This window comes from Aegilops tauschii, chromosome 3 (genome assembly GCF_002575655.3).
Source record: "Aegilops tauschii subsp. strangulata cultivar AL8/78 chromosome 3, Aet v6.0, whole genome shotgun sequence".
NCBI lineage: Eukaryota > Viridiplantae > Streptophyta > Magnoliopsida > Poales > Poaceae > Aegilops > Aegilops tauschii.
In genome coordinates this window covers 183,859,317-183,871,966 of record NC_053037.3, presented here as the reverse complement: position 1 = coordinate 183,871,966, position 12,650 = coordinate 183,859,317, and the positions used below count along the sequence as shown (strand labels likewise).

Genomic DNA, 12,650 nt, shown 5'->3' with positions numbered 1-12,650 from the left:
TTGCGTGGATTTTCCCCGAAGAGGATAGGACATGCAGTACAGTAGAGATATGTATTTTCCTCAATAAGAACCAAGGTTTATCGAACCAATAGGAGAATCACGCAAAGCCTCGTAAACAGCACCTGCACACACAAAAGCAAATAATTGCACCCAACGCGGACAAGAGGGTTGTCAATCCCCTTGGAGTCGTTACTTGCAAAGATCAAATCTTGTATAGGTAAATGGATAAATTGCAAAAGAAAATAAAACAAATGAAATTGCAGCAAAGGAATTTAGGTTTTAGTAATATGATTAAAGTAGACCCGAGGGCCATAGTTTTCACTAGAGGTTTATCTCTCGAACACATATCATACGGTGGGTGAACAAATTACTGTTGGGCAATTGATAGAAAAGCGCATAGTTATGATGATATCGAGGGCAATGATCATGTATATAGGCATCACGTCTGAGACAAATAGACCGACTCCTGCCTGTATCTACTACTATTACTTCATCAATCGACCGCTATCCAGCATGCATCTATGGTATTAAGTTCGTGAAAAATGAAGTAACACCTTAAGCAAGATGACATGATGCAGACAAAGTAAACCCAATCAATATGAATAAACCCCATCATTTTACCTTTAGTGGCAACAATACAAATACATGTCTTGTCCCCTTATACCACTAGGATATAGAGCACATCAAGATTGAACCCATCACAAAGCATATCTCCTGCTGAAGATAAATCAATCTAGTTGGCCAAACCAAACGGATAGATCGAAGAGAAATAAAAAGTTATAACAATCATGCGTAATAAAATTTAGAAAAGACTCAATTACTTCTCATGAATATTCAGATCATAAACCCACGATTCATCGGATCCCAATAAACACTCTGCAAAAAAAGATTACATCAGATAGAACTCCAAGAACATCGAGGAGAACATGGTATTGAAGATCAAAGAGAAAGAAGAACCCATCTAGCTACTAGCTATGGACCCGTAGGTCTGTGGTGAACTACTCACACATCATTGAAATGCAGCAAATGATGTAGAAGCCCTCCATGATCGATTCCCCTTCTGGCAAAGTAACAGAAAAGGCCTCCAGATGGGATCGCGGAAGAACAGAAACTTGCGGTGGCGGAAAAAGGGTTTCAGGTGGCTCTTTGTTGGTTTTCCAATATTAGAAAATTTATAAAGGTGGAATTAGGTCAGACGGAGCCTCGTGGGGCTCACAAGGTAACAGGGCGCCCCCTCTAGGGCGCGCCCAGTTGCCTTGCCGTCTCCTCGATTGCCGTCAGGTCTCCTCCCAAAGCTTCTAGGGTCTCTCTTGTTCAGAAAAAAATCATTAAAAAGTTTCGTAGCATTTGGACTCCGTTTGGTACAATTTTTCTGAAAAACCAAAAACAAGAAGAAAAACAACTGGCACTAGGCACCCGGTTAACAGGTTAGTCCAAAAAAATAGCATAAAAAGTCATATGAAATATCCAAGATTGATAATATAATAGCATGGAACAATAAAAAATTATAGATACGTTGGAGACTGATGACCCAGAAGTATAGGGGATCAATCGTAGTCCTTTCAGTAAGTAAGAGTGTCGAACCCAACGAGGAACAGAAGGAAATGACAAGCGATTTTCAGCAGGCACTGAAATTATCAATAACAGATAGTTTTGTGATAAGATAATTCGTAACGGGTAACAAGTAACAAGTGTAGCAAAAGTGCAGCAAGGTGACCCAATCCTTTTTGTAGCAAAGGATAAGCCTGGACGAACTCTGATATAAAGCAAAGCGCTCCCGAGGACACATGGAAATTATTGTCAAGTTAGTTTTCATCATGCTCATATGATTCGCGTTCGTTAATTTGATAATTTGATATGTGGGTGGACCGGTGCTTGGGTGTTGTCCTTACTTGGACAAGCCTCCCACTTATGATTAACCCCTCTCGCATGTAGTCGACGTTCACACGACACCACTAAAGGAAGAAACAATATACATATCATCAAAATATCGAACGAATACCAAAGTCACATGATTACTTATGAAAAGACTTCTCCCATGTCCTCAAGAACAAAAGTAACTACCCACAGATCATATTTATGCTCAAGATCAGAGGGGTATTGAATAGCATCAAGGATGTGAACTGAAAGTGCAACTATCCCTGGGTGGTTTTGGTAATTCCTAACAACATATAGCTCATTGAGCTAATGCTATTTCAAGATAAATATTTCAGGAAAGCTCAATGATTGGCATGGCATGGATTAGAAAATGGACCCCTCAAAATGCTAAGGACAAAAGATTGGCTCAAGCTCAAAGCACAAGACTCTACATTTTTCATTTTAGTGATCCAAGATCACATTGAGTCCATAGGAAAAGCCAATACTATCAAGAGGGGGTGAGGTGTTGCTCAATGAGTTTGTTGCTCAAAGTGCTTAGTGATATGCTCCAAATCCCTCAACTACTTTCTCACATCCACATATGTCCCAAACCAAAAGTCAAACTCGGCCCCACCGAATCTTTCTATCCGGCGCCACCGAGTTCAGTTGACATAGCCACTGCCAGAAACCCTAGTCTTTTCGGTCTCACCGAGATGGGATTGTAATCACTCTGTTTCCCTTCGTAACGTTTCGGTCAAACCGAGATGAGCGATCGGTCCCATCGAGATTGCAATGCAAACTCTATGTTTCCCTTTCGTAACGTTTCGGTCCAATCGAAATGAGCGAATCGGTCCCACCGAGTTTGCCTGACCAACTCTCTGTTAGTCTATCACCAAAATCGGTCTCACCGAGTTTGTGTGATCGGTCCCACCGAGTTGACATGTCGGTCCCACCGAAATGCCTAACGGTCACATTATGAACTAAACCGGTCTTACCGAGTTCTTTGAATCGGTCCCACCGAGTTTGGTGATTTGTGTGTAACGGTTAGATTTTGTGTGGAGGCTATATATACCTCTCCACCCACTCTTCATTCATGGAGAGAGCCATCAGAACATAACTACACTTCCAACATACATTTTCTGAGAGAGAACCACCTACACTTGTGTTGAGGTCAAGATATTCCATTCCAACCACATAAATCTTGATCTCTAGCCTTCCCCAAGTTGCTTTCCACTCAAATCTTCTTTCCACCAAATCAAAATCCTGTGAGAGAGAGTTGAGTGTTGGGGAGACTATCATTTGAAGCACAAGAGCAAGGAGTTCATCATCAACACACCATTTGTTACCTCTTGGAGAGTGGTGTCTCCTAGATTGGATAGGTGTCACTTGGGAGCCTCCGTCAAGATTGTGGAGTTGAACCAAGGAGTTTGTAAGGGCAAGGAGATCGCCTACTTCGTGAAGATCTACCCTAGTGAGGCAAGTCCTTCGTGGGCGACGGCCATGGTGGGATAGACAAGGTTGCTTCTTCGTGGACCCTTCGTGGGTGGAGCCCTTCGTGGACTCGCGCAACCGTTACCCTTCGTGGGTTGAAGTCTCCATCAACGTGGATGTACGATAGCACCACCTATCGGAACCACGGATAAAAAATCTCCGTGTCATCATTGCGTTTGCTCCCTCAAACTCCTCCCTTTACCTTCATATGCAATTGTTTTACATTCCGCTGCTATACTCTTAGAATTGCATGTGTAGGTTGTTTGCTTGACTTGTGCAAAGTTGCTAAAATCTGCCAAGAACTAAAATTGGGAAAAGGCTAGATTTTTATTTGGTCAAGTAGTCTAATCACCCCCCCTCTAGACATACTTTCGATCCTACATGAACATATAATCTTGCACCAAATAAACCAACTAGCATCAGCTACGAGATGTAATCAACACTATTAGCAACCCACATGTATCAATCTGAGGTTTTGAGACAAAGATTGAATACAAGAGATGAACTAGGGTTTGAGATGAGATGGTGCTAGTGAAGATGTTGATGAAGATTGGTTCTCCCACGATGAGAGGATCGTTGGTGATGACGATGGCTTCGATTTCCCCCTCCCAGAGGGATGTTTCCCCGGCGGAATCTCTTCACCGGAGAGCAAAAGTGTCCTGCTCAGGTTCCGCCTCGAGATGGCGACGTTCGTCCCGAAACCTTTCTTCTGATTTTTTTTCTAGGTCAAATGGCACCATATAGGAGAAGATGGGCCCCGGAGGCCTGCCAGGGGCGCGCCCAGGGGGTAGGGCGCGCCCCCAGGCTTGTGGCTGCCTGGTGGGTCCCCCTCTGGTATTTCTTTCGCCAATAATTTTAATATATTTCAAAATAATTCTCTGTCAATTTTCAGCTCACTTGGAGTTGTTCAGAAAAAGTGCCTCCGATATAGCCATTTCCGGTCTAGAATTCCAGTTGTCGGCAATCTCCTTCTTCATGTGAAACTTGCAAAGTAAGAGAGAAAATGCATAAGAATTGTATTATAAAGTGAAATAACAGTCTGTAATGCAATAAATATCAACATAAACATGATGCAAAATCAACGTATCAAAGGCGTATCACGTCGCTGCGTGGTTGTGGTCCCAGTAGCGCTGGCAAAGTCGACCTTGATGTAGGGCCGCATGCGCAGCAAGGTCGTCCGCGGGGAAATGAAGAAGGAGGGTGGCGAGGTGGAGTAGGCGGGCGACGCTCCTTGAGGACACAAAGGAGGACCTCGCTTTGTGGTCGTGCTTCCCCTTCTTGTCGGGGATCCACTTCCGCATCCCCATGCCGACGGCCTACGGGGAGCGAGGAAGGAGGAGCGAGGGGCGCTAGGTTTGCGATTGTCGGGGTGTGAGGGGGCAGTGGCAGTGTGTGGACGCGGTTGGAAGTGGACTGGCCGGTCCACGATTTCAGCATTAAAAAAGGACGGGTTAGAGGGCGGCTGGGAGGCCGACATGCTGGTCCGACCACCCGTGCGCATTAAATGGGCCGACGCAAGCAGTTGCACGGTTGACATGCGGGTCCGATGGCGAATGACGAGAGGACGTGTGCGCGTCCGTCCAGTGTCAATCTGGATGCAAATCCGTCCCACAATTGCGCCGGATTTGAGTCGAGCCGGACATAATTTGCGGTTGCTCTCGCGTGTTGGACCGTGAACTTTGTCCGTTTCGACTTAAACGGACCGGCAAGTCATCAGCGTCTACGGCACTATGTGCAAGCGCGTTGTCTCAAATCCGCCTCTCCCCTCCCACCTCCTCTTGCCACCACGCCTCTTTGGCCACGTCGAAGTCGGCCCAATGTTCGGCAAGGGGATCTCGCTTCTTCTCCACCTCATCCCCAAATAAAATATGAAGGGGAGCTCATTCGGGTGCGTCATCGGTAAGGAAGCATTGGTGGATTGAAGGCGGGAGAGAGGGAAATGAGAGGAGTCAGAGAGAGTATTGAAGCTAGGGTGGGAGGGTGTCGGCCTTTTATAGGCACCATTAAGACGACTGGCACAATACTTGATGAGAAACAATGCCACGGCTTACTCGCATGCAAACAAGAAGATGATGCTGTGTGGTGGCCACCCAATGGGTCGCCATGGGAATCGAAGGGGGCTACTGTGGCATTAATGGCCCCGTGCTCGTCGGCGGTGGTGCATGTGAGACTGAGCTACTCCAATCTCACTCGAGGAGGAAGAAGCTGAAACTTCCCACCCGGCACCCGTACTGGGAACTAAATTTAGAGCGAGCTCCAAAAATGCGTGCTAAGAAGTGAACAACGCTCCAAAAAGAGGGGTGGTCTTTTTAGCATCCCACTTCAATATTGGCAGTTATTATAGAGTTCAAATGCTTTTGGCGACTTTGCTTAAGACCTGAGGTTGCTCTTACATTTATTATTCTCTTCCGGTGAGAAGTTCGAAGAAGGATATCAAGCAATGGACCGCATCGAACATATAAACAAGGCTAGGCAACCCGCCCATAAGAGGCACTTGCCGTCGCTGTTGCTTTTGGTCCGCCCGATTCCCACGCTTGGCTGAGCTGTATGCCCTTTTTACCGTTCATTTATTTTTACAGTATTGACTTCCGATTTTTACTGGAAGGTGAATGACTGATGGGCCTAACGCTAATATTTGACAGTGTTCGCTTGTTCTTTATCGTTCCTGTAGTATATCTTGTTTTCTTGCGCTGGTCAGCCCCCGTGCGCATAGCCTTTTGGAAGGAGAGGAATAAGAGGCACAACCCTAGCCCTTCCTCGCCGCCATCTATCGCTCCCCCGTTCATCCTCTCTAGCCGCCGCCGCCGCCACCGCCACCCCAATCTCTCCTCCTGACGCACCCTCTCCTCGCCACCGTCGTCGCAAGTGCCCACGCTGGTGGATTAGGTGGTTAGAGCGGGATGTGACAACGCATCTGGCCGGAGGAGAACGTGGGAGCGGCATCTCCTAGCGACGGCGCTGGGGCAGGCGATGCTTCAAGGCGACGGGCTGAGGCGGCGGTGCAGGGATCCGCTCGGTCTGCTGTTGCTGCTGCGGGCGGACGGGGGAGCGGGTCGAGGTGGCAGCTCCGTCGGTGATGCCTAGGTAAGCCTCTCTTAATCCTTCTCCCCCTTGCCCCTGATCTCAATCATTCTTTCTGTTTCTACCATCTATGCACTATTGTGTAAGTTTTGTGGTTCCTTTTTTTTTTGAACAAACCTCTGATCCGCAAGCAAGCAAGACCAGCTTGGGGAAGGAACAGGGTGTGGCCTCACATGGTGGATTGCCGTCTGCTTCATTGTTTCATACCTTTCTCTGTACAATTTCATACAGCTTTCCGTTGGCAAGAATGCTAATGTAAATCTTTACCTGACAAATGTAGGAACCTCTCCACCAACTTCTTTCAGGGGGAGATCCTGAATGGCAGCATCCTCGGACCTTCGAAAGCAGCTGTAAGCTTAACTCTGACCTAATCTCATTCCACTTTATGTGTCCTTTATGATGTCAGAACATGTTATAAATATAATGAGTGGTATCTATTAACTTGTACCACAAGTCCACAACTGTACTGGATCAGACTGCTCTGGTGCATTTCAAATGATGCAGGCATGTCGAAAATCTGGAGCTTTGCAGGCTGCCCATCCAGAAGGGTTGCCGTGGAACCCTCGGGTTCTCTGCAGTGCTGCCGCAGAGAATGATCTTATGCCAGATGGATTGTTCAGATATTTGATGGTTATACTGATAGGAACAGTCGGCTTTTTTTGTTTTCTAAAAAGACAGGAACAGTATCCAGTATGATTGACTTCTTATGTAACAGCTTCATTGAGGAGCTCAAAGGTGCTGACTGACTGTTCTTAGGCCAATAGTTTCAATTGTTGTTATAGCATTTCTATCGTTCTTCACAGGTTGCGAAATCAAGCGTGCTAGCGGTGGCGAGCGATTTGAGCGCCAATGGCTCAACAGCTGATTATCAATCAAGTTTGTGTATTTTATTTTCACCGGCAATGCTGCATCCTTTTGAGTTGCAATGGTTGTATGGTTCAGATAGACAATTTATCATTTTTCTTTTCTTGACCAAGTTTATGCTTTTATTGATCAACAATTATTTTGAACCACAAACCTATTACTCTTTGGAGTGGCCAAATGTGTATCTTTGAATCTCCAAGTGCCACCGGGGTGCTATATATATTTCATTGGTTCATGGATCATTAGGAGGCAAATAATGGTAGAAATAATTAGCTTGCAAGTTCTGTATTGCCAGAGGAGTCATAATTCGTTTAGGGAAGTAAAACCATGCATGATAATCAGGGGGAACATGCAACATACGTAGCCGAGGGCTTCTCTGTAGGTAATCAAGGGATCCTAATTCAGCATTGCTCCTCCATGTTAGAATTAATCATTATTGAGGAAATCGTTAACTGGTAGCTGCTCGGTTGGGTGGCGAGTGGAGGATTAATAGGCTAATACAAATTAATCGGCCATTTAATCAATTAATTGGATGATTTATCAGTTTACTTCCGGTGACCTTATGAGTAGGGATTAATCGGCAAGGTAATTGGTTAATCGGACAAATTCTTGAACAGGGGAATTAATCATTGGGAACTTTCGATAGAGGTGATTTTGTTTAGATAATTAGTTTAGGCAGTAACATTTTGATTGATAAGGCATATGTTTATTTGCTTTTTCATTCAGGGATACACTTAAGTAACCATCACCATCAGTAAAAAGAAGGCATACAAAACATGAAGTTTTTGCCTTTGTTGTATGCCTCATTAGCTGTCGCTTATTTATTTCAAGTTATTAGTCGAGCTTCTTTATGCTTCCCATTTCTAAATAAAAAGTTAATACAATATTATTGATGTGTGAGGAGGTGAGAGAAGAAGAAAAGAGGGTCATCAGTTTTGCTTGATGCTGACATGGTCAAGCTAGAGCAAGTTGTCTGAAGCATCAAGATGGAGGGCCTTCTTTGGGGTTCTTCTGTGTTGCTGATACATGTTTTTTTCTGTCTGCATAATTACTGTGTTTTGTAAGGTTGAGGGTTTTCCGACCCTTGCAGCCAAGCTCGCGCCAGTTTGATATGGCATCAAGAAGCTGGTATAGATGCTATGTTATGATGTCCATTCTCCAGGAAGTCACACCACCCTAGGACTCTGCCGCAGAGGAACACTGAATGCCTCCTGTGAGCACGGACTGCAGAGACAACGAGGACCTCAAGGTGAGCCACGCTTTCGATTCTCTCATGCTTCTGTTGTTGTAGCATCTCGCTGACATGATCCGTGCACATCAACTTATTGCAGCTTTGTTGGCCACTCTGCATAGCAAAGTTATGCCTCTCAAGGTGTGATGGATCCAAGAGCGTGTAAGGAGCTTTTCCCCGCTACACCGGCAACAGGCACGCGAGCTTTCCGATCCACGACAACACCGGTCAACAAGGTATGTCCTGAATCATTAATCGATTCTTCTCTGCTTTTTTTGATCTGGTCTCTAGCCATGAACTGGAGAATTTGTTCTAGCTGCTCCTTAATAAGCAACAAGTTTGGCTTAGTGATTTTTCTCGACCAATGATTTGTGTGGATTGCAAAAGTAAGATCAATATACATTTTTCATTTGGTTCCTGGACTGTACTATGGGAAATGACCATAGAAAATATACCACATGTTCCCTTTTTTATTTGAATATAATTTTCCTTCTACAATTCAACTTGACGAAGTAGTAACTGCAATAGCACCATTGAAAGGGTTGACCACGACGGCGCCAACCAGATTAATTTGGTTGTTCTCCATCTTCTGCAATTACCATAATTTATGGTTGCTTGATCTGCTCCTTAATAAGCAACAAGTTTGTTTTAGTGATTTTTCTCTGCCAATGATTTGTGTGGATTGCAAAAGTAAGATCAATATACATTTTTCATTTGGTTCCTTGCTGTACTGTGGGAAATGACCATAGAAAATATACCACATGTTCCCTGGTTTATTTGAATATAATTTGCCTTCTACAATTCAACTTGACGAAGTAGTAACTGCAATAGCACCATTGAAAGGGTTGACCATGACGGCGCCGACCAGATTAATTTGGTTGTTCTCCATCTTCTGCAATTATCACAATTTATGGTTGCTTGATCATACATTATCTTTTTGGACATACAATTCCCCCTTCTCTGGGGAACCCTATTTCATCTATACTTGACCTGAAGCTCTAGGTGCATGGCATATCATTTTGTAATAACAAAATGTGTTCGGGTGTCAAATATAAAATACAATGCATTAGTGTTCAATTTTATTTTTTATACTTATCTGAGGGCCACTTTTATGAACCTTACCTGTTAATGCTCGCTTTCATTTTCAGTGGAATGATTAGATGCAGGCTACTAGGAACTCAAAGAAGAAGGGCATTTTGAACAAAGGAACCTTTATTGATCTGTATGTTCTACTTTTAACTTTCTACTGAAAATAAAGCTAGGCTACTCATGATTTTTTTAGGCATTTCTAACTTGGCATAGCAGCACGTGTAGGTGCTTACAAATTGTCACGTGCATGCCATGCTAGAGCTCTCTTGCGTATTGCAGGGAGCTGGCCACAGCTCATGTTTAATTTGTTGCCCTTTCATCAGTAAGGTTTTTAGTGTATAGTACTTCTTTAGACTACTTATTTGGTCTTCACTAATTAATGAAGGAGCCCATCCTGGCTCGAATCTTTAATTTTCCAAAAGCTATGATAATTAATGCCAAGTTATTTCTCTTACTTTTGTCAAAGAATAAAATGTAGTACGTAGTTGTCAAAATGGATTTTCGTTGTTTCTTGAACTTTTTACTTCTGTAAAGTACTACTAATTGGGTAATACCAGACAAATTTCTGTGGTGGCATTTGATTCCATTAGTGTAAAGATGGAACTTACATGAATTTCCTGATATGGTCATAAAATCCTGGTGGAGTGCCCCGTTCAGCTTGAGGTAATAAAATTCTGGTGAGAGCCCCATCAAATAAGATAATTTTTTCCAGTGGTTCTCTTGATAGAACATTTCGAACAAATCCATGAGTATTTTGTAGCTATATACATACCATGTCCTTTGTTTCATATTAGTTCACGAATAGGTCATTGACATGAATAATTATTCTCCAAAACAACTATTTAGTGGTGTGCTAAGATACTATTGCTATTTAAGTGTTGTTAAGCAAATTATCTCTGACGCCTGTACTTTTCAGCCATGTGAACGAACAAATTAATTAAGATCAAGCATTCTCTTGTTTTTTTAATATGGAGCTTTTAGCACCTCTTCACCGATCAATTGGGATCATTTTTTATAGCATGCAGTCAAATCTTTGTTCCTCATTGTATATTTTTTCATAGTCTATTAAAAAAACTGGAAAATTGAAGAACTGGTAATCCTTTTGGTATTCTCATATTTTTTTGGTCCACATTAGGAAATGTAAATTCAGTTATGCTTTCATCTACAAATTTTGGGAGGTCAAAATAGTTACCTTGCTCTCTCTCTCTCTCTCTCTCTCTCTCCGTCCCTCCCTCCCTTGGGCTATGTGTGGATTTGGAAAGGTTGTATTGCGCTGAACACTTGTGTGATCTGATAAATACACGTGCTCTGAACTGTAATCAGTCGAAATTTTTAGATCAATTTTATATTTTATTTGTACTAGCAAGTGAATTATCAACCGAATTATATGGTGATCAGACTGATCCAGATACTAATGAAATTCAAATGGTGGCTGCAGGATAAAAGGAGCAAGGATCAATGATCCCATACAGGTTAATGATGATGAAGGTATTGATTTCACCTCTATTCTGCTTGGCTGCTCATGGATGAAGCATGTTAGATTAGTATGTACATTGCTATTCCTTGCTTAATGGGCATGTTCCTATGAGAAACTGAAACATATGCGTATGATAATTGCATGCTGCTATTAGAGTAAAAAAGAGCTTCGATGGATCAGGTAAATTTAGTGTAGCCCTCTGAAACTGCAATGGCCCTACATTACTAATTTATTACAGAGGAATAATAAGAGTCCTAATGGACTTAATTCGTGATGTTTCATTTTAGCCTAAATCTTCAGTTCAATGACTGCTGGTTATCCATGAAACAGACCAACACTTTGTATCACTGATTATTTAGAGAGCCGCAAACGTGCCAGGAAACCCAAAGGTCCAACTAGGAATGCAAAAAATATATAGACTAAGAGGACCGTTACACAAGGTAACTATCGGTTCCTACAACATTACGTAACCATGGAATTTATATGGGATTAAATAGTCATTATGTTGGAAATATAGGGTCATGCATACATACAGTACAGGGAACACTTGGAACTCCAATGCAAGTATCCAAGTGAATTTGACATCTCTCCAGATGAGATCTGTCTTCTTAAGCGACTGGTTCATTCGAGGGTACCTGCCATTAAGGTCTATGTCTGTAAGATGAACAACACATGTAGTACAGGATAAAGAATGGTGAGAATTAAATTACATATTGTCCTATGCCGCCATGATGTACTTTGTCTACCCACCATAAATAACTCCAGTTTGTTGTCTCGCTGCAGTACTTCTCTGCTCCATACACTAGGATCTTTCTCAAGCTTAACCCAATCGTTGAGAACATGTGAATCATAACCCCATGTGGATGTTTACAGGAACAACTTTGTTTAATATAAGGTTAAGATAAAAGAGTGGCTATCAACACAAACTGGACGCAATTCGTCAAAGCAGCCAGAATCAAGAAAAAGGGATGTATTCGTCTGTCTTTGAAGAGACTCGGGTCGTCAGCTGTCACTCACCGTCCATAACCTTTCATAAGGTGAGCTCGCTGATTGCCAAGCGACGGTGACGGTGATTTTTCAACAGGTCATATGACATTGCGTCGATCACTCAGGAAAAAGATCCCATCCAGCACACATCAAGGCATGCCCCATACGTCTTATATTGTTGTGTACATAGTTTGTTCCTATGCTTTACATAAAAAGCATTGTAAATAAGTTATCATGTAATGCGATCTTGCGTTCCTTTTGGTATGCTATCATGAACCAATGCATTTTTGGCTTCCATCATGTAAACCTATCAAGCACAAAAGGTGTCCTATCGTGTATCCTGCTTTAAGTTGTTTTAATATGGGCGGAACTTGAATTGTTGCTTGCTGTGTTATGATTTGAGTGTGTTACTACACTTTTCATCTGGATTTCTATACCCCTTTGGTCAACGGCCCATCATAACTGAGACACATCATAGTTGTCTAAATATTCTTGGGTCAGCTCATAGTTGTATTAGGCTATGTTATATTTTATATGCAATTCTCCAGTGGCTTTATTACCGAGTTGGATAAG

The 12,650-nt window shown here is 42.8% G+C and overlaps 1 long non-coding RNA gene across 7 annotated transcripts; it reads left to right on the top strand.

Annotated features, from left to right (window-relative positions):
- The first annotated feature begins 7,381 nt into the window (after nt 1-7,381).
- On the top strand, nt 7,382-12,458 carry LOC109756944 (uncharacterized). Of its 7 annotated transcripts, none has more exons than XR_012204698.1 (8): nt 7,382-8,542; nt 8,625-8,760; nt 9,673-9,746; nt 10,171-10,276; nt 11,052-11,101; nt 11,421-11,530; nt 11,608-11,784; nt 11,964-12,458. It is a non-coding gene; the product is annotated as an uncharacterized lncRNA (long non-coding RNA). The 7 variants fall into 7 exon arrangements; XR_012204694.1 differs by having other exon boundaries at nt 11,874-12,458; XR_012204697.1 differs by having other exon boundaries at nt 10,171-10,290.
- Nucleotides 12,459-12,650: the final 192 nt, after the last annotated feature.